General features: G+C 32.4%; 1 protein-coding gene across 2 annotated transcripts in view; it reads right to left on the bottom strand.

Moving 5' to 3' along the window:
- Nucleotides 1–22,262, bottom strand: part of LOC126842547 (uncharacterized) — a 92,786-nt gene extending 70,524 nt beyond the window's left edge. Inside the window, exons 1-2 of one of the 2 annotated variants that reach the window (XM_050579559.1) lie at nucleotides 22,221–22,262; nucleotides 4,822–4,850 (exon numbers count right to left, since the gene is read on the bottom strand). The gene's annotated coding sequence lies outside the window, so the exon portion shown is untranslated. The remainder of the gene's footprint in view (nucleotides 1–4,821; nucleotides 4,851–22,220) is intronic. The other variant, XM_050579560.1, reaches the window with a different exon arrangement.
- Between the last annotated feature and the right edge of the window lie 529 nt (nucleotides 22,263–22,791).

Below are 22,791 nucleotides of genomic sequence, written 5' to 3'. Positions count from 1 at the left end.
TTATTCACATGGATTTCGAACCCTTTGGGCGGACCAAACCGTATGGGTAATGTAATAATTGTGTAAAACCCGGACAGAACGTTTCGCATTGATTTTTATCGCACTACAATTGTATTATTATAAACGCACAAATGCGAAAATACCACTTCATCGTCAATAAATTTAATTTGAAATATACATTATTCATGGTGCGATTGAAACGCTTTGAGTTTAGGCATACAGGAATAAATTATGGATAGAATATCCGGTGTGTTCCAAATGTGTGTGTACGGTTTGCACTGCAGTGTACACAAACGGTAGCATACTCTTTTCATCTTCAAGCTTACCCCAAGTTTGCGTCGTCTCAGTTTTATTTTCTTTATTATATTTAATTGTATTTCTAGAAAGCCGGTACTGGACGTATAGAAACTTTTTGCGCTCCAATTCGTCGGATAAACCGAATAAGATTTTGAAAAAATAATGTGATTTTTGCGCCGAATACAATTTTGTTTAATATTTCACAACGATATGTACATGTGGAAATAAATCAAGTCTGTCTGTCGAATAATTAAGCCCTAAATCGTTAACTTGTCTGTACACGTACTTCTAATGCCAGTGAACGACATAAACAGGCATCTCTAATGTCGGTGGCCATAACAATATTCTGAGGATTTAGTTCAAACAATAACAATACTCCATTTCGGTTTTCATTATTAAAGTAAACCGTGCAGAATAAATATAATAAAGCCAAGCCAAGATGGTCGATGATAATATTCCAACCCAACGGATTGCCACTACGACTTAGACGGAATTCATATCAATCAAAACGATTGGATATTTTCCTTTTATCGAAAACATGTATTTTATATTATGGCTCAGTATTTGCCAAATATTTTTACAATCGATACAAGCTGTAAGAAACGTCGGATTGGTTTTGTAATTATTAAATTCTATGAAAACCATTGGCGCTCGTCATTATAATAATGTAGAAATTCGTATTGATTGTTAAGACGTTGCCAGTTGACCGTTAGGAAATTATTTCGAGCAGAATAACTAATATTTTGAAATGCTATGAGTATTGCAAGAGGTGATGGCGTAATTATCATAATTATTTCAAAAAGGAAAATGTCTTCAAATATGTTCTTAAAACCCTAATTGTTTCTTGACCACATCGGACTGCTTAGAAACAGGTTAGTTTTGTGGTTTATTTGCACAAAATATTATGTAATCAGAGCTGAAGAATGTGCAAATAACAATTGATGAGAAGGTTAGGGAAGTATACAGTTGATAGGTCAAGCAAGGGAGTATATTTTATAAGTTAATGACCATAAAATATGTATTTTTGAATACCATTATAAACAAAAAATATCATTATACGTTTTATTATCTACATCTGCGGTGATAGTGTACTTAGTAACCGCATTATGTCCCAAAAAGCTGCTAAGACTTAACAGTTATTTTGACAACATTCATTTGGGATGTAAAAAATAATAACTACCTACCGCATTAGCTACAGGCTTGGGTAATTAAAACAAAGTTACCGCTCACAGTGTTTCCACCATCTGCTGAGAATGTTTATGAAAAACCGTCACGTAGAATGGCGGCTGCTTTAAATTAATTACTTCCAATCCTCTAATTAAGTAGTTTCGGTGAACTTTTACTTTTTCACCTTAAAAATTAGCGCTTGTCCGATGATTTACTTTGTCCCGGAAAGATCCACATATAACTGGCATTTATCTCTGGACGTTCATCCGGAAAATCATCAGCAAGCCTTCGGTTAGTTAATATATTTAACATTTAGTCTACACAGAAATGTCAGTTTTGGATAAATACTTAATAGTTATATTACTTAAAGTACTTACCCGGCTAGTTAATAGTACTTTGTTGTTAAAGTTTAGTAGAGTAGTGAGCGCATATAAAAATAATATTAAATTCCACACTCCCTCCTATAGTAAATTTTAAACTTTAATAAAAAGTACACAGAGTTGAGGAAAATTAAAAAGAAAAATTGATCTTTTTGAAAAACAATTACATTATTTATGATTTAAAACCAAAGTGATGTATTGATGTATCTGTGTGGATGCTCTTAACTTTTGTACTTTTTAAATTTTATTAGCATTTTAATGGTTTTAGCTGTGGTGCAGAGCTGAGAAGGTAATATATTTAGAATAATTTGTTTTTACTTTATTTCTTTGTATCTCTGGACCCACGATGTCCCTTCTGAACTGATGCACAGATGATTGCTTCTTGATATCAGTCGGTACAACATTAACAATACTTTATCTGAAAGATTAATTAATTGGGCCAACAATTTAAAAAGCCCACTCGTTAATATTCAAAATCGATGAAAAACAACCAAAAAATGTACATAATATTGTCGTTTTTTTTTTTTAAAATCAAAACTAATTCCATATTTGTATGGAATATTCTATAATTAGACCGAAGATACATCTAGAGTGGAACTATAACATACTAATATACAATGTCACTAGTAATAAAATGTATATTATAATAGTACAATTTTTTTTGTTTTTTAATGGCATTATAGCTGAACGCATAATCATAAATTATGCATTTTGCTTATCTAATAATTTCTAAACTATTGTAAATACTATTATGCATACATCAGTGGTGTATATCCATTTGTGGCACTACTTTTACACAGAGCACAAGACGTGTAATAAACTACAATAGTATACACGGTTGTAATGACAGAACGACTATCAAATAGGCGTTGGCCATCTACAGCTATGAATATATTTACATGGAATATAAAACGCCAAGCTCTTTAATAATATACTTAATGGTCCGTCGACGCCAACCGAAACAATAAAGTTATATTTTGTCTTGGAAATTAAATGCTAACATCTAGATCTCGACAAATGAACGTCTCAAACGGATACAAATAATATTTCAGCTTCGATGAGAAGCTCTTTTGCAAACGGCCATTGAGCTCGATGGATTCTAATAATTATTATATTATCCCAACTTCAGTTTACATTTAAAAACACATATTTTAGCAACAAACATCAGGTAGACAAATACATACAACAGGGACCGAGTGGTAAATCCAATTATCAAAGGTGGTACATTGAACACAGCCAATAATATTTATGGCCAACACGAAAAGGAACATGTCTGGAAAATGTCTAATAAAAATTGATAATTGTGGCTGAAGGCACATTGATTCACTTATAAACCGTTCAACCGGTAATGGAAAACAGTTCCACTATTGCTATAGTCTGCTCACACTTGCTTAAAAATTTTGTATTATATCTACCAAGTAATTTCCCAAGTAATTTCCTGAACCGCAGCTATAGTTTTTTTGATGACTTTTTAAAAAACAATAATTAATTTGCAGAAGTCTTATTATGAAATTTGTGCAGAAAAACAAAAAAATAATAAGAGGCATAATTTTCATTGTCAATTAAAATAACTAATTACAAATTTCGACATTTGCTTTTTGCACTAGTAATTGTTTTTATTTTTGCACTTACAGTAGTCAACCGTGAGCAATACTTTAAATAAATTTAATTTCACTTCTTCGATTAAAAGAAATGATTAAATTATCTCCGAGAATACTTTTTTTCTGTGCAAAAACTTTTTCCGTTTAAGTTTTTGTTTACTTATTTTTAATTAACAAATCCCTGCATTTTCAACGTGCCCTCAATTAAGACATTTAAATAAGCATTTTTAATGATTTTCAGATTTAATCTGATATTTGCGCGGTTATGTTACAATATGAATTTGAGTGAATAAAACTTGAAGCATTGTGTTTGCGTGCAATAGCTGATGAAACCTAATGGAAAAAGTCAAATAAAATATTATGATGGAAATCCAACAAAAGAAAATGGATAAGACAATGCGGTCGAGAAAAGCGCTTTTGCTGATTGTTTGCCAAACAACATTACTTTACTGCGTTACACTTTTTGCCGGAAGATCTTTTCATAGACAATGAAAAAAAAATTGACGTTTTCTTTGGTGCTATTATTTTTTTTTTTCCACCCTCTAAACTCATTTCACGGGTTACCAAAAACAACAGAAAAAAAAAACTATACTTCACTCGACGACGTTTGTTCTTCAACAAAAAAAGTCTTCATCGATTACACCTCAAGACTTAACTACAACTAACTTAGACATTTCGCGGTAACGGCAATGAGTGTGTTTACAGTTGAAACTACATCTTTTAAAAGATATATTTTTTCTTGTTATGTAATTTCGTACTTGGCGGCAGTTAACCACAACAACTAATGGTTTCCAACCGTTAAACATGTACTTACTCGAATCGGTTTGTGCTCACAGTCAAATTTCAAAACGCTATTCAATTTAATTTGGTAAGACCTTAGTTTATTATTCTTATTGTTTTTTTTTCCACGTATAAGATATAAAAAATAAACCACTTCAATTGTTGTGATTTCAATTCATTATGTGTACAAATTGCGTTAGGATTTGAGGAAAAAAGAGGGGAAGAAAGCTGTAAAGAGTTCACTGGCAGTACAAATCCATGCCAAATGTTCTTATAGTATAAACGACCATATTATTACAGCGCAGGAATGTGTTGTATTTACTGGGATAATTTTTTTTTTTTATGTCCGCAGTGGTTGCCAAGAAGGGAAACTTTACCCCATTGGCATGAAAAAGATTATATTGAAAGCAAGGGATGTGTTATCTCGGTTGATAAATGTGTTTACTAGAAAAACCGCTAAGTGTACAAATGGAATATTATAGCTTAGGCCCCGGAGACACACACACACACACGTTACAGTATCGGTTATTTTTTACTTTGCCAAATTAATATTAAAACGGTACACTGCTTTAAGTATAATATTGTGCTTTACTTACATACAATTGTCGTCGATATTGTTGATTTTCTGAAACATAAAAGATACATTGTTAATATTTTCATCAACTGCGATTTTGTAAAGAATTTTTGTCATCAGTGGAAGTATTCAAGTATTGTCTGACAACTAAAAAAATAATATTAAGTTGGCAACACATCCTGTTTACAGAATATTAATTATTATTTTTATTCCAAAGGATAGAAAAATTGGAAAAAAAAGAACACACCAATATATATGATATAATACGCTTATTTTTTACACAACTAGACTCTCATTTTAAGACACTCATTTGTTTTTTGTTACAGCGCTAAACTTATCGAATTGTTTCACAAGACAAGTGTGTGTGTGTGATACCGTGTTTGGATATGTTACCTTTCGTTCGAGACGGCGAGGGCACGTCTGAAGATTTCTCCAGAACAAAGTACAACAGTACTATTTAATATACTTGTAGGTCCGGCGAAACTTTCTTTTTGGCAGTTCAGAGAAAATCCCCGACAACGTTTGGGAATTGTCAGACATTGGAAGACACGAGTAGTCACTCATTGTCGGGCAAGTTAATATCCGAAACTGTCCCGGAGCAGGTAAGACCCCGCGCTTGTGTATTATATTGTATGTATAGACGGGAAATGGTGTAATTTCCGGAATGCTCTCTTTCGGTACATTTGGAAACGTTCGCAGGACGAGCCAAAGACAGCCTGCGGGAATTTAACGGACGGATGAGCAAACTATACGGCCCAAACGGTCTAGTGACATAGTATACACCACCGTCAATGTATTATTATAAATACTATACGAATCGTACAGATGTTATGCAGCACCGGGTCCTTTTTGTCCTCCACAAAGCGCGTGCAAACGGTTATAGAACGATTTTTTATACAGGGTGACCCATATGCACATTTTAAAATATAGTGATATAGCTGATAACAGTAGAGAATAACAGCTTAAAGTAGATAACAGATACATATTGAATAAACTTAGAAACAAGATTATTAAATATATATTTTATTAGACTACCACTAGAACTGGATTATACAACTTGATTAGGCTTAATAGATAAGAGTCGTCAATTTTTTTTTTTTTAATGCCTTACGTTACTCCAGATTATATGAGGCGCTCAAATGCCAACCCGATTAACTCCAATTTTTTTCGCATTGCGAATAACAGCATGGTTGGATTAAAAAAGTGTATAATTTTCAGTGGCCAAGATAAATAACTCCATAGTTGAGTAGTTTCACCACTTGAATGCGCTAAGTACGTTGGCAATTGTACTTACATACATTGTTTCAAATAACTTTGACTGCTTGTCCTGAGAAATTTCATTTTATAGAGTTAATCAGTTTGACCGAAGGTCATTTACAATTAGTAGATTTTGTGTTATTTAAACTAATTATTATATTTTTATAAATACATATTGCCGAGTATAGACTTATAAAATATTTCAACATCATTAGGTCGTTCAGTTTTGTACTGAATTGTACATTTACTGTTAAAAGTTCCACAATATCCTTCGGCTGAAACCAATCAGGACGATGAAGACAGAAGGGTGTCATGTTGAGTGGATGTTTCCTGTCAGACTATTGAAAAAGATTTGCTGATAAAGCCAACCAAGAATTAAAAAAAATTGTAATATCATGTCGCATTTAATACGATATACACTCGAGTAGCCAAATTGCCTATGCGTGACGCCGGCAATGTAGATTTTGGCGCGAAACTGAACGAGTCTTACCAGTTACCGGGTATTGTATGTATCTATACGGTTACCACACAGGTTACTGTATTTAAAATGTCCATTTTAAAATATAGTGATATAGCTGACAACAATAGAGAATAACTTAAAGTAGATAACAGATACATATTGAATAAACTTAAAAACAAGATTATAAAATATATATTTTATTAGACTACTACTAGGACTAGATTATAAAAGTTGATAAGGCTTAATAGATAAGAGTAGTCAATTTCATTAATTAATAGTTCAAAAATAATTTGCATGACGCTTATCAGAAAAATCAAAATCTGTTCCATTGTTGAATTATAATAAAAGATAAGGAAAGTGATACCTTTTAATGGGTGTGTAGGGTGGGTTAGGTGGGTGTCATGATTCATAAAAGAGGAAGATTTTTTTTTTAATGCCTTACATTACTCTAGATTATATGAAGCGCTCAGATGCCAAACCGATCAACTCAAATTTTTTTTAAATTGCGAATAGCATGGTTGGATTAAAAATGTGTCACCTGGAAGTTCGCCAATTGTGGCACTACAAAACCGTCGACTAATATTTTATATTATAATTTATCTAAGTGGTCTTTAGTAAAGTTTCCACGTTAGTTTGTCTCCAAGTTGATATTCAATTGTACAAGTTTTGCTATCACATATCGAATACAGCTCAAGAAACCCAAGTGTGCTGTAGTCAGTATACTAACCAAGGTATTTTTGTTAAGGCCATCATCTCACAATAACTGGTTAGGCCAATTTGGAAGTAATCAAAATAAACACAGAACAAAAAATAAATTGTTGAGCTGCAACAAACCGAGAACGGTGGCTGGAAAAAAAAACATGGAAGATGAGATATTATTAAGACGGTCTAGATGATGTTTTGAGGCATGTTGAAAAATGACAGACAGCTATTGTGCAAAACAAAAAAACGCTTTAATTCAAACCGAGCACTTTTGCCATCGGTGGCAAGAAGCTAAAATTGTATTTCGGCAAAGAAGTGTTAAGATTGTTTTGGTGAAAGAAAAAAAAAATCACCTAATAGTGTTTTTTTTTCAATTCCCGTTTGACTCCTCGAAGAAGTTGGCGTTCATCATCATTATTATTATTATGCACTGTGAATTCACGAAGGAAACTTGTGTAGGTATACTTTAACTTCCCAAACAGGACCCTCGTAACTGCGGGGTTTTCCCCCTACTTTCTTTCCTGTTTTATTTCCATTTTACCGGTCCAATTTTTACAAAAAAAAAAACGCTTACGCCTGCCCTTTTCGAACGAGTTGAACTGCCAACAAGAGTAAAAAGACAAAACGAGGGTGCAACGAAATCAAAACGTTTTATACAACAGCACAAGTCCACCTTAAAGTATATAGTATATATACAGAGTGATCCGTTCAACGTTCAAGACGATACTATTTTCTGCAGAAATAATCACAGCTTTGTAGTTTTTCTTTTTGGGGACATTTTGGCGTTGTATGTTATAATTTTATTATTGTATATTTTTTTCTTCTTTTTTTATGTGATAACTGAACACCCGCGAGCGTGCAATAAGTACACTGTACATTGCGCATAAATTATACAACAATATAAACCGAAGAGATAGCATAGCAATATATTGTATTATAACAATTAAACTAATAAATTATGTGTATACATCAATGATTTTTTTTAACCTTTTTTGTTTTTAAATTAGTTTATTTGTTACATTGAAAACAAAACCTAATTGCTATCTGAAAAACATTGAATCATTGATACGTTATCTCTTATCTTTATTTATCGTATCATATCTGTTATCACTTATCTCTTATCTCAAAGTGAAAGTATTACGCGCGAAAATGGTGACATGAAATTTCTTGTAAGTTGTGTCCAGCCGAATAACACATATTACCCATGTTAAAAAATATTAACTAAACTCTAGCGACCGACCAACTGTTAAAACTTGTACCGTTAAATATTGTATAGTGGTACTGGATAGGTATGTTTTAATAACTTTTTAAACTAAAAATTATTTGCTGAAAATGTTGACTGAAAAAGTTAAAAATAATATTTGATAATTTTTATAACAGTGTAAAATAACATAAACAAAAAAAAAAAAACAATATTTTAGTTTTTTGTTATTAATTATACACATTTCTAACTGACGTGTTGTTATCTACTCAATTTTGTGTATTAAATTAAATTTGGTAATCCGTCAAAAAAGTGATGTGATTTATTGTTTTTTTTTTCTTCAAACAAGGTATAAAAAATAAACGATCTAAATTGTTTGCGATTTATCAAATCAATTCAACTGAGTACGAATCAGGATTTGGGAAGAAAAAGGGAGGGGGGGGCAAGAACGCTACAGTGACTTTACTGGCAAACGACCATATTATTATGGGCAGGAGCTGCTGTACTGTACTCGGATAAGAAATTTCAATTATTCCAATAGATATCGAGTGTCTTGCGGTAAACGGATCGCCCTGTATGCACAATGTCTACGTGGTGTGTGTAAGGGTTGTTCGGAGAAAAGCACACAGACCGATTTTAACGAATCACGGGTAAACACAAGACCGGCAGCCAACAATGAAAATACACACAACCGTGTCTTCGGATCGAACCGACATGCATTCCCGTGTACACTTTGTGTGTTTTCACGCCAGTACATCCGGAACACGATAAAATTGATTTTCAATTTATTATTGCATTCTTCAAGCTTTCGGTAGTCACGTCAAAAATAACTACAATTTTTAATGGCAAGTGTCGTTCTGAATAAATTTGAATCCATTCCATTGCATCCATCGCCTGGTAGTCGTTAAAATTATGTACTTTTTGCCTCCCAACGATTCGTTTTAGGACAGCTAAACGGTTAGGTCAGTTTTACATATTATACATACTTACAATGTGCAAAATCTGTAAGATTTTTTTTTTTTTTTTTAAAGGCACTTTCTTCGCTAAAACCTAACGTTCATCCAGTAAACAATTTAAACAAGTGACATACTATTGCTGCTGCTCTTGTTTAAACGTGGCATTTATTAGTTGTTTACTACTATTTAATAACAGTACATTTTTGCAATTAAATAACTTTAATTAGTGAATTGAGACGCTTACTGGATTAAGGGCCCCATTTAAAATTTTGGGTTTTTTCAGGAGTCACAAAAAAATATTTTTTCCTAATTTATTACCATTTAACGGGTTAATTTAATTTATAAAATATTTATTTTTAATTTTATTTTAGCCAAATGAATTTCTTTAAAAGTTGTAAAATTGGGCCTTTGTTCTAATCAAAACTTTTAAAACCCAAAAGTTTTTATCTATTTAAAAAAAAAAACACTTGTTCTGTGTATGAAACGTAACATTTTTATTTAATATCATGCACAATATTATATTAACATGCTTTAAAAAAAAATAAAAGTGTCATATAAGAAAACAATAAGAACTTTGAGAATATTACAACATTTAAAAGTAGTTATTACAATATTTTACTTTGTAAGAATTTTTTTAAAACACAGTTGTACTTTGGTTTTACAGAATAACACTTATTAGGCTTTGTATGGCCTTTACTATAGTATACTATGTACTATGTACTATGTACTTTACTATTAGATGTTAATTAGCAGTTTAATAATAAATTTATATATTGGTATTATTAACAGTTGGGTCAATGCTCGTGTTTTGTACCGTCAGCAAAATAATTTTATATTGATTATCCAGTAATAATAGGTTATTTGTGTTATTGATACCCTTTTGATTTTCTCCTTTCAATCTATTAAACAACCATTGGTTTTTGGTAACCCAAAAAAAACCCAAGACAAGCATAGTTTTTAATTAGATTAATATTATTAGCTGTGGATCATGTACATAACAACATGATTGTCACTTACATACAGGTTAAGTGTAATTTGCTAAGACTTTCATAGCAAGTCTATAAAGATTGCGGTCCATTTAATCATGAAAAAAGGGCTTGCAAATTTTTGTGGAAAGTTCTGTTGTTGACACTCTCTTGTGGGTGGCATTTATTAATCAGTTGTAAACAATAATATATAATAATTGCACCTTACCAAAACGCGGTCATATTTCAAACGTTAAACGTAGCGAAACGTTGTTTGCAGGCAATTTTTTTTTTTTTGTAATTAATTTAATTGTTTGAACTGTAACGTTTATTCGTAGTTAAGTTTGCGTTTTATGTTTGTACAAAACGCATGACGATAATTGAAAAAGTTTCAACGAAACCCTCGTGTAAGCACAAAGTCAATTACAAATATAAAATAATAACGTTACACGTCATATACAATTATTTGGTTTGAGTTATAAGCAAAGCAAAAAAAAAAACTGCAATTTTTAGAAGTGGTTAAATATTTTTTTTGACTGTAAACATAATTTATCGATACAACTGCTGGGAAAAAAAACAAACAAATTTGATTAAAAAATGTTTTTTACATTTTCACAAACTTAGTCAAATATTGTTTCAATTTTTATCCTATTATTTTCTATATTATTATCTACGGCTTTATTCAGATCTATTCTCGTTTTCTGGTAATATAATTTTTAGAACGAGTTAAGCCCAACTCTGTTTGTACAAACATTATATTCAAAAACTTAATCTAACCTAACCACCGCTCTCAAGCAATAGTTGCTACGCATCGACAAAGGTCAATATTATGTATGAAACCCCGATGAAGGTTTAAAGAAAATATACATTTATTTATTTTATTTTTGAACATACCCCAATTGTTGTTTGCTTGGCTAAAGTTTAAAAAATAATTTTTTTTCCTTACTACAAACCTTCTAGCTTTTCACTTAAACTGTCCTGTGAACAAAGGTGCTTTGGGTTTTGAAAAATAGAACATATAATATACATTATAGTGAATAATAGGTAGTTACCGATTAGAAATGAAATGGACAAAACGGACTTATACTAAAACGGGCTATTATTTTTCAGACCGAGATCATTGCAGTAAGATTTATGTGGCTATATAATAGCCGTCTTGGGCCACCTGAATTTATTACTCAGCACATCCGTCCTGGCGTTTCTGCGCCATCGAACAGAAAAGGTATTGGACAAAGTTTATAATATATCGAGGCTTATGTGTGAGGTTTAGCGAAAACCGTTTTAGCCATAACGTATGTGCATTTTTAATTCACACCTACAACCATATAGTGTATATAGTTACTTGTGAATACACACATAACGAGGACTGTTTTTCGGTGGTAGTTAAATTATTTTTCATCACACTATCACAGCATCCTTGACAGAGATTTAGAAAAAACAATTTTTAGAGGGAAAAAAACCGTCTCTGTTTTCTTAATACAGATCTTTCAAAAACTGTTATCTCAATTTTTACCTCTAATCTATTGTCTCTAGTCTTTGTGAGCTGTTATCCTTAACAAAAACCTTTGACTCCAGATTTTGACATTTTCATGTCTTAGTTCTGGCACATAACCGAACAATTTGTTTGTTACAAAAGCGTAACTGATAAGAGATAAGAGATTAGAGATAAACATAGATATATATAATAAACTAGATTGCTAACTGTACATGCCGCCAATAGAGAAGATTAAAGCAGCCACTTTCCGCCATCTTGGTGGGAATTAGAACCTTATCACGCGAGAATAATATATAATATTTATGACAATCACATATATATGTAATATTGATATAATAATATGTACAGATATATATTATATGCATTGATAACACACATAAATCCCACCGGAATGGCGGACCGTCGGCTTCAATTCTTATCGCTAGTCAGCAATCTAGTTTATTATATATATAACTGTGAGATAAAAGATTAGATATTAGTGATAAGAGATAAGAGAATAAAGATAAGAGATATGAGGTTGGGGGTAGGGTGGGAATAGGGTTGTGGGTGGGAAAAAAGTGTTAGTTACAAAAGCGTATCTGATAAGAGATAAGAGATATGGGGTTGGGGGTTGGAATTAGCTCTGGCACATAACCGAAAAAAGTGTTACCAAAAAAGCTTTACGCTGTTATTTTTTTAAATTTTGTGTTGTATTTACAACGATCAAACTAGAACTACATAATCAATTCAAAATAGTTTAAAGGGCCAAATTCTCTATGAATTGTTTCAGGCCACATGTTATGAAAACACTAAAATATCAGCCAGAAACTTGATATGTTTACTAGCCACCTTAGATACTAGCTTGTTACTGCTTGTCAATATACTAATTCATTGTCTATAATTCCACCACTACTAATAGGTATTTCGGTACTTCAACGAGACATGAAAATGCTCTTTCGTGATTGCAGACTCGGCTGAAAAAGGTTTCTTTTTTTAATAAATTGTGTAAAGGGCATATTTTTTCTACAGTCTAAATTTTAACCCTTTACCCCAAAAACCGTTGTTAAAATAAACCAAACAAAGAATAGACTCTGCCCCTTCCAGGAGAAAGGGTTGCTATATTTTCTTGGCTCTTCATTGTAACGTTGTGTATCGGTCGTACTGTATTTAAAAAATGTCCTGCACAAGTTTGGATACAACGTTGTAAAATCAATATCCCTCTCCTATTTACATTGAAGGTGGAAATAAATGCAGACGACTCAGCGTACACACTGTTCGTTAAACAACGATTTGCATAATATAGATATTCGATTGGAAAATCGAATAATATAAATTATTATAACTAATAATTTTACTCGAATAAATACACATCTGTTAAAAAAAAAAAACGGTCGGTTGAACGTTTTCGAGGAAATACGCAGAGTTTGACTTTTTTAAAAAAAATATATGTTTTTATATTTAATATTCAGCTGGCGTGTAAAAAGAGTACATAAAAAAAAAAACCGTTTTTATTCAGACATTTTCACATTTTCTCAATCACGAGTAATCCACTTGGAACAATTTGGGTTCGACTGAACGTTGAATAAACTTGTTCGGGGTGACACGAGAAGAGCCAAAGGGGGAGGAAAGTATGGTAATTGTTTCACGTGCACACGCCATGTCACAAAATCTAATTTCATCAATCCAAAGTATAAGGTGTGGCCTCTTTACCCTACTACTGAAGGCAATTACACATAAATAGGTATTTAATTATCTGTCAAAATTATATTGGTTTTGCTCAGTTCAGTTCAGAGTGAAATGAAAATATGTCATAAACTGCAACGCTTCGATGGGCGGCCATAACCCCGATTAGTAGTCTAATTTTAGTAAAACCAAATGTTTTTGATGTTTTTTTTATACTTAAAGCTGTTCGCTGCAGAGAATTCAAGTCAGCACCTACTTTGCCATTCCAACACATACAAATATACTCTGATCTGATAAAAAGTGTGAATAAAAGCAGTATTACATTATAGCCATACACTATAAGTGCATACACGTGGGTCATTCCATTTATAACGAACAACGTGTCTGACCTTTTTACTTAAATTTGTATTGTTTGACTTGAGATGATATTATATCTACTACCCAATTTCTTTGTGCGATATTTAAGGTTTTAACATTGAAACCGCCATTGTAGAAAATGTGTAACTCACACTGAACGTTCATAGTATATTATATTAACAAAGTTTTCGATGGATTTCGAGGGTTTTTGCGTGGAATTTTCTAATAAAATCATCATTTTCGAGGGCGAAGAGTGTTTTAAGAACTTCGGGATCTTGGCAATGTATACAAAATAATAATAACAACGGCTACTTTCGCCTACGTTAATTTTTTGTCGTTTTTTATTAACAAAAAAATAAAATAAAACAACGACATTATTTTAACTACAATATGCACAGACACGCATATTACACAATGGACTGGGATTTAAATTGGAGGGGGTGTGCAGTGGACCCGGGGGGTTGAGGAAGGGGAGGATAAGCGAGGGGAACAAAGGCGCTGGCTAAATGGGGTGATTCCCATGACGATTGTGCGCGAGTAGATCAGATTAATCGGTCGCCAAAATCATTTATCAATACTTAACGGGCACTCGAGATGAATTTGGGTTTTTTTTTTTTCTTCGGTCCAAAAAGGTAAATATCGCAGACGTTTTTCAAACTCACCCTCTCACCCCCCCCCCCCTGAAACCCCCGACACTCCTGTCAGTTTCTGTAGAATACCTACCCAAAGTTCAAACACCACATCACATGTGCTCTGTATTTGACGTGCACGGTAATATATATATATATATATATATAGAACGAAGTTAATTTATTTGAAAACGTCAAGTAAAACATACTTCCTGACCCTTTTTCATACACCCCCTTCCACCTTTTTTTTTGCGCTTAAACCTATGATAGCCTTTGAAGTGTTTCTGTACTACAAAAATTCCGATATATCAATGCAGTATTTTTCCATTTTTTTTAGCAACCGATAATATGTAATTAAATGCGAATTTAATGAATAAAACTCTCTAATCCTATTTGGTTTGTTTGGCTTCTATTTGCCATAATTTTTTATTGATTTCACAAAATATGGTTGTCCTTTTGTCAGTGATTTATTATATTATTATGTGAAGGCGTTCCGCCGATGGGGTTTCTTTGATCAGCTTATTTATCGAATACGAATTGTACATTATTGACGGTTGAAAGAGTAAATTCGAAATAAATCATTTCCTTCGTCTACTTGGGCGTTATCAGCAAAATAAAAAAAAAATTATGAAAATAACGCCACTTTGTTGTACAATGTGTAAATACAATAATTTAGATTGGCGAAAAATGCAAGCGACTCAAAAACAAGAGTTGAATTTTAATGATTTCAATGTTTTAGTTGCAAAACAAGTAACTGATTATATTAGTATGTATATATATATATATATATATATTAATTGACCTTAATACTTAGTTGGTTATAACGTGTTATACAGGGTGTTCCAGCATTAAAGGTAAGTAATAGGTGATTGGACATCTAGGGGACCCCCAAATAAGCCCCCCGTTTTCATTTTTTCGATTAGTCAAAAATTGAAGATTTCGACAGTTAAGTATAAAAAAAATGACATCAAAAACAAAAAAATTATTCCATGTTATTAAGTGCAAAAAGCTAACCTTAAAAGAGGAGTCACATCATTTTCAGTCTTTTTCAGCCCCTAACTCTTCTCTTATCACTTATCTTATCATTTATTTCTACTCTAGTCTCTAATCATTTATCTCTTATCACTAATATCTTATAATTTATTTCTTATCTCTTGTTTCTAATTATTTACCTCTAATCTCTTATCATTTAGCACCTATCTCTCATAATTTATCTCTTACCAATTATCTCTTTTCTTTTATCTCTTATCAATTACGTCTTAGCATTTATCTTTTATCAGTTATCATTTTTTTCTGGTATCTAATAATTTTTCTGTTATAATTTTTGAGTTAGGGCCGAAAGGGACTGAAAATGATGTGACCCCTCTTTTAAGGTGAGCTTTTTGCACTGAATAACAGGGAATCATTTTTTTTTTAAGCCAATATTTTTTTACTTAACTGTCGAAATCTTCAATTTTTTACTTATCGAAAAAAAGAAAACGGGGGGCTTATTTGGGGGTCCCCCAGATGACCAATCACCTATTACTTACCTTTCATGCTGAAACACCCTGTATACAATGTAATGTTATATTTTTTGTATAGAATTCCTTTACACTGCTGATGGAAAGTTCTCTTTGCTTTTCTATCTTTAGTATACCGTTATTATTATAGATTTTTAGCTTCTTTTTTTTTTTGTCGACCGGCCGATGCGATGACGTACAATAAGATTTTCCCCTCGCTTTATATACAATGTCTATCATCGAAGAACACTCTACCCTCTCTCCGCCGCCGCCCTGTGAAAAGAAAGTTTGACACTCAGTAAAGAACAAGGGAAATGCCTCTTTTTTTCCTTTTTCTTTTCAATTTTTCATAAAGGTATAGAATTTCGCCATTCCAACGCAACCAACAACAATTATTATTAATACGGTGAACAATAACCGAAATTCGATCTGTGGTCGGATCGACATTGTTGAAACGTATTGAAACCGTTTTTCTTGCAGAGAAAGGTCTGATCATTTTTGTTTTTGCTTGAAAAAGATGTGTTTCTACAAATTTTTTAATTTTTGAACAGGTCATAACACTTAATAAAGTTATTAAAGTTTACGGTAGTCTATTTGTCTTGGTTTTCGGCATTAAGTGCTGTAAACGACACCAACATTATATTGTGGGAGACCACCTGAAACGAGTTGAGTTTGCGGATCACGCAGCCACCGTGAACGAGCGTGACGCCATTACAAGCCGGCCAGGATCGACCTGGCCTATAATATCCTAATAGCCTATAATAAAATCTGCCATATTATATAATATCGTAAGTGTACACAACACACAATACCTGTACACTGTGGGATTTCACTGGAAACGGCGCACCACAACACACCTCGATGCTTTATTCATGAAAGCGACAAAACCCGTTTGATCCCCGCACATTCACATAGTAATAGGCCAGGGCAGAAAAGGGATTTGGACAGCTGGGTAGTTCAAAAAGGATCTGTCTGAACCCAGCCTGGTAGACTCCTGAGATCTCTTTGGTCCGTGGCTTGGTTCTATCTAACTAATTTATTAGTTTAAAAATTAACAATCGGTCTTTGAATTGCAACTATAAATGATTAACTTCGGATCTAAACAGTTCGATAACTGTCACCCAATAAGACAATAATAATTGCTTCGAATTTTAACTAACCCAACCAAAGCAACGTTGTCAGTGATCACACAAGCTCAAAATAATACTTTAAAGCTTATGCCAAATTAATGTGTAAATAAATTGCCATGGTAGATTATTTATTAAAAACCCATTTTTCTTAAATACCGCTCTTATAAAACTCCTTACGAACCGTCCGCTTTCAAATCCTTTTAACAAATAGGGTTGTAGCGTCTTAAATCCATTCTTTATCTATTCTCAAAGTTTCATATTATATTACTTTTTACATTTAATCTTCTGTGTTCTACAGTGTGGTCCAACACATTTTTATCAAGTATCTGCAATGTGCAGTTGTCACCATCAAACTTAACGGTAATAAACTACATCTTGTTATCAGTAGTTCTTATCAGTTTATGTTATAAACCAATCACTAATGGTTATTTTAAAAACCTACAGCCGGTTTCACCAACTATTATTAAATACACTCTTAACACAATGTTAGTTAACAATTCATTTAAATTTAACATCTGGTTAAATGAAATAAGTTTCACCATGACATTATTATTGTTAAATTCTATTTGTTAAGATAACAAAACATTAGTTGGGTTACCAAAGCGGTTACCTCGATTCCAACGTTCTCATTGGTTATTAAGTGTGTGATAACTGATAAGTGATTGTATTATTTAGTTAGTCAATTTGTTATTATTTGGCATTTTGTTTTACTTTCTTTTAACGTTTCGGCTTATACTTTATATATCATTTTTTTAACACATTTTTTAGATAGTCTATACTTTTCTAAAAATAGTTTGTCATCAAGGTCATTAAAATCATTTTTTCTATTTCGAAGGCCTAAAAAAATGTACCTAGGTAGTGATAAGAATTATTTCCATTGTTATACTCAGGACAGGCAAGACATAATAATATTATCTAAATTAGAAAATACAATAAATTATGATATTTGAACCTATAATGCAAGTCTGTTCCATTCTTTTTTACCTAATCTACCTGCATAAAAAAACTTATGCTTACCTAATAAAGGGTTATCGAAGATGTCTTCTCTGTTGTTTTCTAAATACTCAATAGAAAGAAGTTCCTCATCAAATGTGTAATTCATTATTATACATTACTAGTATACTCAGTCAACAAAAATTATAAAACAATTTCTGAATTATAATAATATAAATATTATATATAAGTACTACAGTACATTTTAACAAGCCGATTTCGGGTGATTAATTTAACAATCGTTTTAACAATGAGTTAAGCCTAACCAATCTCGATGAAACCCAATTTTCACTAACTAGTTGTTATATATAACTAACAATAATTTAAATTCTTAACAAATGTTGGTGAAACCGGCTGTGTATGTTATGGTTATTTATTGGCTTTGTGACGTTAAATTGTATTGTACCCGTTAAGAAGTCTCAAAAATAACTAAGAAACTAAAAATTACCACTCAGGTTACTGTATAAAACCGCCACAGTACCGTGTAAAAGTCTGGTTTCATATGTGAAATATTTGCAGGACAAGTAGCCGTTTAGAAGTCTCGAAAAAAATGAAAAAAACCAAAGTAAAAAAATGCAAAAAAAAAAATTCTCCTTCGGTTCTGTACCGCGCAACGTAGGCACTCTGATGGCTTCACTCGTCCGACCGAATGACCGAAGGTTATTTGTAATTTGTTGATTTTATCTTATTTAAACACATCATTGTATATTACTAACACGTATTTATTTATTTAAAATATTTTGTTTGTAACCATGGCAACCACGGCCCCATCCTTAGGGTTGGAATTTTCGAAAAGTACAATGTCAGTTATCTTTGCCGGAGTGTACTCAACAACTTCCTGAATGTCTTGTGGCGATCGGATGAATGGTGTATTAATGCATAACCGACAGACAAACATACAAACATTTTATTTTTACATAAATAGATTGTTATTTTTCACGGACAAATGTCTATTTTAAAATGTAGTGATATAGATGATAACAATAGAGAATAACTCAAAGTAGATGACAGATACATATTTAATGAAACTGACATTTTAACATGCCGATTAACTTTTTAACGAGCCGATTTCGGGTGATTAATTTAACAATCGTTTTAACAATGTGTTAATGCCTTGCAAATCTCGATGAAACCCAATTTCCACTGGCTAAAGAGTGAAACCGGCTGCTATTGTTTTCAATCCGTGACAATAATAATATTATTGAACTTGTTTAGCGCGTACCTAGTTTTTTTTTTCAATGACGTCTTATTAGGGATAATATTCTGTAGTGGTATTTTTATCGTGTCCTATGGGCTGTTCAGACTAGATCATATCGCGAAATCGTTAAATTCCCGTCTCCCGGACGATGATAATGGCGCCATTTAACGGGATAAAACATATATATATATATATATATATAATCTTTCACATATACTAGCACAATAAATTATCCGACACAATTTCAGACGCTTAGGCTGTCAAGGCAAAAATGATACATTATACACGGCGTCGGCCGATTTTTACATTTTTATCCTCTCGATAATTATTGTGTTATATTTTTTGACCTATTTTTTTTTTACAAAGAAAAAAATGTTGTTTTTTACCAACCGACCGCATAAAAGCGTTATTAAGTGCACTCATATTTTTCCCTGTTTCTATGGATCATCATCATAATCATCATCGTCGTGGCCGGCTTAAGACCCAACGCTGCCGTCGAGGCTGTCTATACCTAAATACGGGTAACAATATTAAATTTTTAAACAAAAAAATCGTCCGTGTCTTACAAAACACAATCGACGGTGATTATACGTTTTTTAACCACTTTTCGTTTATTGATCTGTTTAAGAACAACAAAAAAAAAAAACCCCTATCACACATCACGAACCACTTGTTCGATATTTTCCATAACGTTGTCTTTGTTTATATTTTCTATTTTACAGGTAATTGTGTTATTCTGTTGTTGCAAAATGTTGTGTTTGGACAAATTGTAAATATAAAAAACCTATTTGAAAATTACAATATTATATATGTTAATTTTCATAACAAATGCCTATACACAAATTACTGTCGAGCGGAGAGGGGGTGGGGGTTAAAGGGAAAACATTGTTGAAACAAATAGTGGATAAACGCGTTTTAGTAGAGTAGGCTTATTTTTAGTCATATTTTTTCCACAATCTATTTACAATAAAAAAAAAACACAGTTAAACTAATCGTGGTACTCGAAATATAAGACTAAAAGGTTTTGTGGAAAACAATTTAGAATTTCTCCTCAAGAAAATATGACCGTGATAAAGTTTAAGCTCTACAAAGTTGGATTCAGATGAATATCTACTGTTTAGCAAATGTATGGTGTGACGTCATTTGAACTTTTGGCCCGGTTGTTTACAATTAACATACATTATTCACGGGTTTTCGTTTCACAGTTAAATCAGACTTGAAAAAAAAAAATACATCTATACTTTAAGAATTCCTTCTACTCTTCTTTGTAGATAGATACATTTTGTTTTTCATCAAACAACCACAATACACAAGGTAGATATGGTGCACCACTCGGTAAATTGAAATAGTAATCATAATTTTGTTCGTGTATTAATGTATTAAAATGGCATTTCTAAAAGAGATATCATATAAGATTTCCAGTGTACACTTCCTTTGGGTTTCCTTTGGCTATTTTATCTCTCCCAATGCGGTCAATGCCTTTTGCTAGCAAGCGATCTCACCGGCCGAGATATATCCCAGCCAGACTTATGTGTAAATATAAATCAACGGTTTCAATTACACGACAGGTGAGAACCAGCGCTGTGCCATGCGAGGCGAGGAATCTATTAAATGATTTTTTTCCCCCTTTTAGCCGGACTTTTCTCCCCGGGCTTTCCGGGCTGCAGCAGACCCTGGCTTAGGCCTGGCTGTCGTTTATTGTGTTTTATGACCGGTACCCACTGGTCGTATAACGCATTTTTAACCACCCCTCACCCCTATACTATACACCAGGGTAGCTTTCTCGGAGAAAACAAGACAATCGGTTTGCCGCGCATTCCGATAATCGCAATGTTTAATTTATATTTCGTCCAGAATTTTCCCACCTTAAGACTTTACCAACGAAGAAAACGTTTTGCTCAATAATTATTATAATAATAATATTTTTTCCCCTTAAAATTGTCCAACGTTGTCTAAGAATATTTATGAAAATGGAAGCTTACAAACTTTGGATTAAAGAAAATGTTTTATTAATGTTAAAAAAAACAAATACAATAATGTTAATTTAGTTTGTCCAAACGAATGTTTAAATCTGATTTTTACAGAAAAAGCCAATAAACATACTAGGCCTATAAAAGGTACAGAATAATTTACTTCCGGTCATAACACAGGGTCACCCATCTGATGTAAGATAGATGTATAGGTACATGTTTTACTATATTTTTCAATACTTTGAACATTTCCATCTCCACGCCTTATACGTAAAAGAATTATGAGCTTTGTTTATTCAAACGGGAACTTGTGTTTTTAATTTCATTAATTATGTAGACAAATCAGATTTTTTTTTTGTGTCTTATTTTTTATACGATTTAAGGTAATTGCCCGTTTAATCGATGAAACTGATTTTGAGTTTTTTAGCTAAACGTTTGCATTATCTTTTGTCGTTGACCGCCTTTGAACGATTTATTTGACTTTTTCTATCGCTTTGCGCAATATCTGTATTCGTTTGCAGAGGATTTCATCCACTTGTACTACCGGATAGGGTTAAGCCGACGGACAGATAAATAAGGCACCTCTAACATATGGATATTTATTTCCTCAGGATTTCTCGTCTGAACCCTCCTCAGCTTGATAAAGGTTTATAAAAAAAAATAAAAAACAAGGCGGAAGAGAGAATAAAAATTATGTTGTTTGGAACAACAATGTTACACCAACATGACGGACGATGCTTTTTTGAAAAATATTACATAATAATAAATTAAATCCACGCCTGTGTTTTTTTTTTTTGAGCATGTGTACGTGACTACATACAGAAAACCAAGTGAGATTAAATTTTTTATTTTGCCACTGCCCGGCTTACAAGCTCATAAAACCCCTGGGAAAAATATTTTTCAAAACCAACATTTATAATTTTATAAATACACCAAATGTGACTTACCTTCAGTGGATTTTTCGGCTCCCAAATTTTGGAAATTGTGCCTATAAAATAAAATAACGATAATCAGAACTAATATATGGTACAAAAAACTAAGCATATAACTCATAATTAGATAATACTTAATTAAATGTATTAATAGTGTTATTTCCGTGACAAACTGCAGCTAAGTACAGGGCACTAATGTTTGCACCAAACACATAGTGAGTGATGCACCCAAACCAAAAAAATCCCAGTGGGTAAATATTTGGTAAAAAAACATAGGTAGGTTTCAATTAGCCATATCCAAAAACACTCGACTGAGTTAGGTCAAAGTTAATGACAAGAGGAAATTTTCAATGACGAAAGTTATTGATCAATTTTTTGTTACTTTAGCTGACAAAAACTACAAAATGAATAATTAATAGAATTCTAAGAGAAATCTACTGGGTCATAGTAAGTCAGTCATCATGTTTAGTTCATATTCATGATGGTCGAGTAATGTTGAGCTTAATGTAGGTTATTGTAGAACTTTGAAGATTTATTAGAAATCTTTTAAAATAATAAACCGTATACCAATGCACACAACTGTACA

The sequence above is a fragment of the Adelges cooleyi genome, unplaced genomic scaffold (assembly GCF_023614345.1).
Source record: "Adelges cooleyi isolate 19-005CV unplaced genomic scaffold, UGA_ACOO_1.1 ACOO_flye_CR_arks_rails_tigmint_CR_PRNA_55, whole genome shotgun sequence".
Lineage (NCBI taxonomy): Eukaryota > Metazoa > Arthropoda > Insecta > Hemiptera > Adelgidae > Adelges > Adelges cooleyi.
This window is presented reverse-complemented; position numbering and strand designations above follow the sequence as displayed.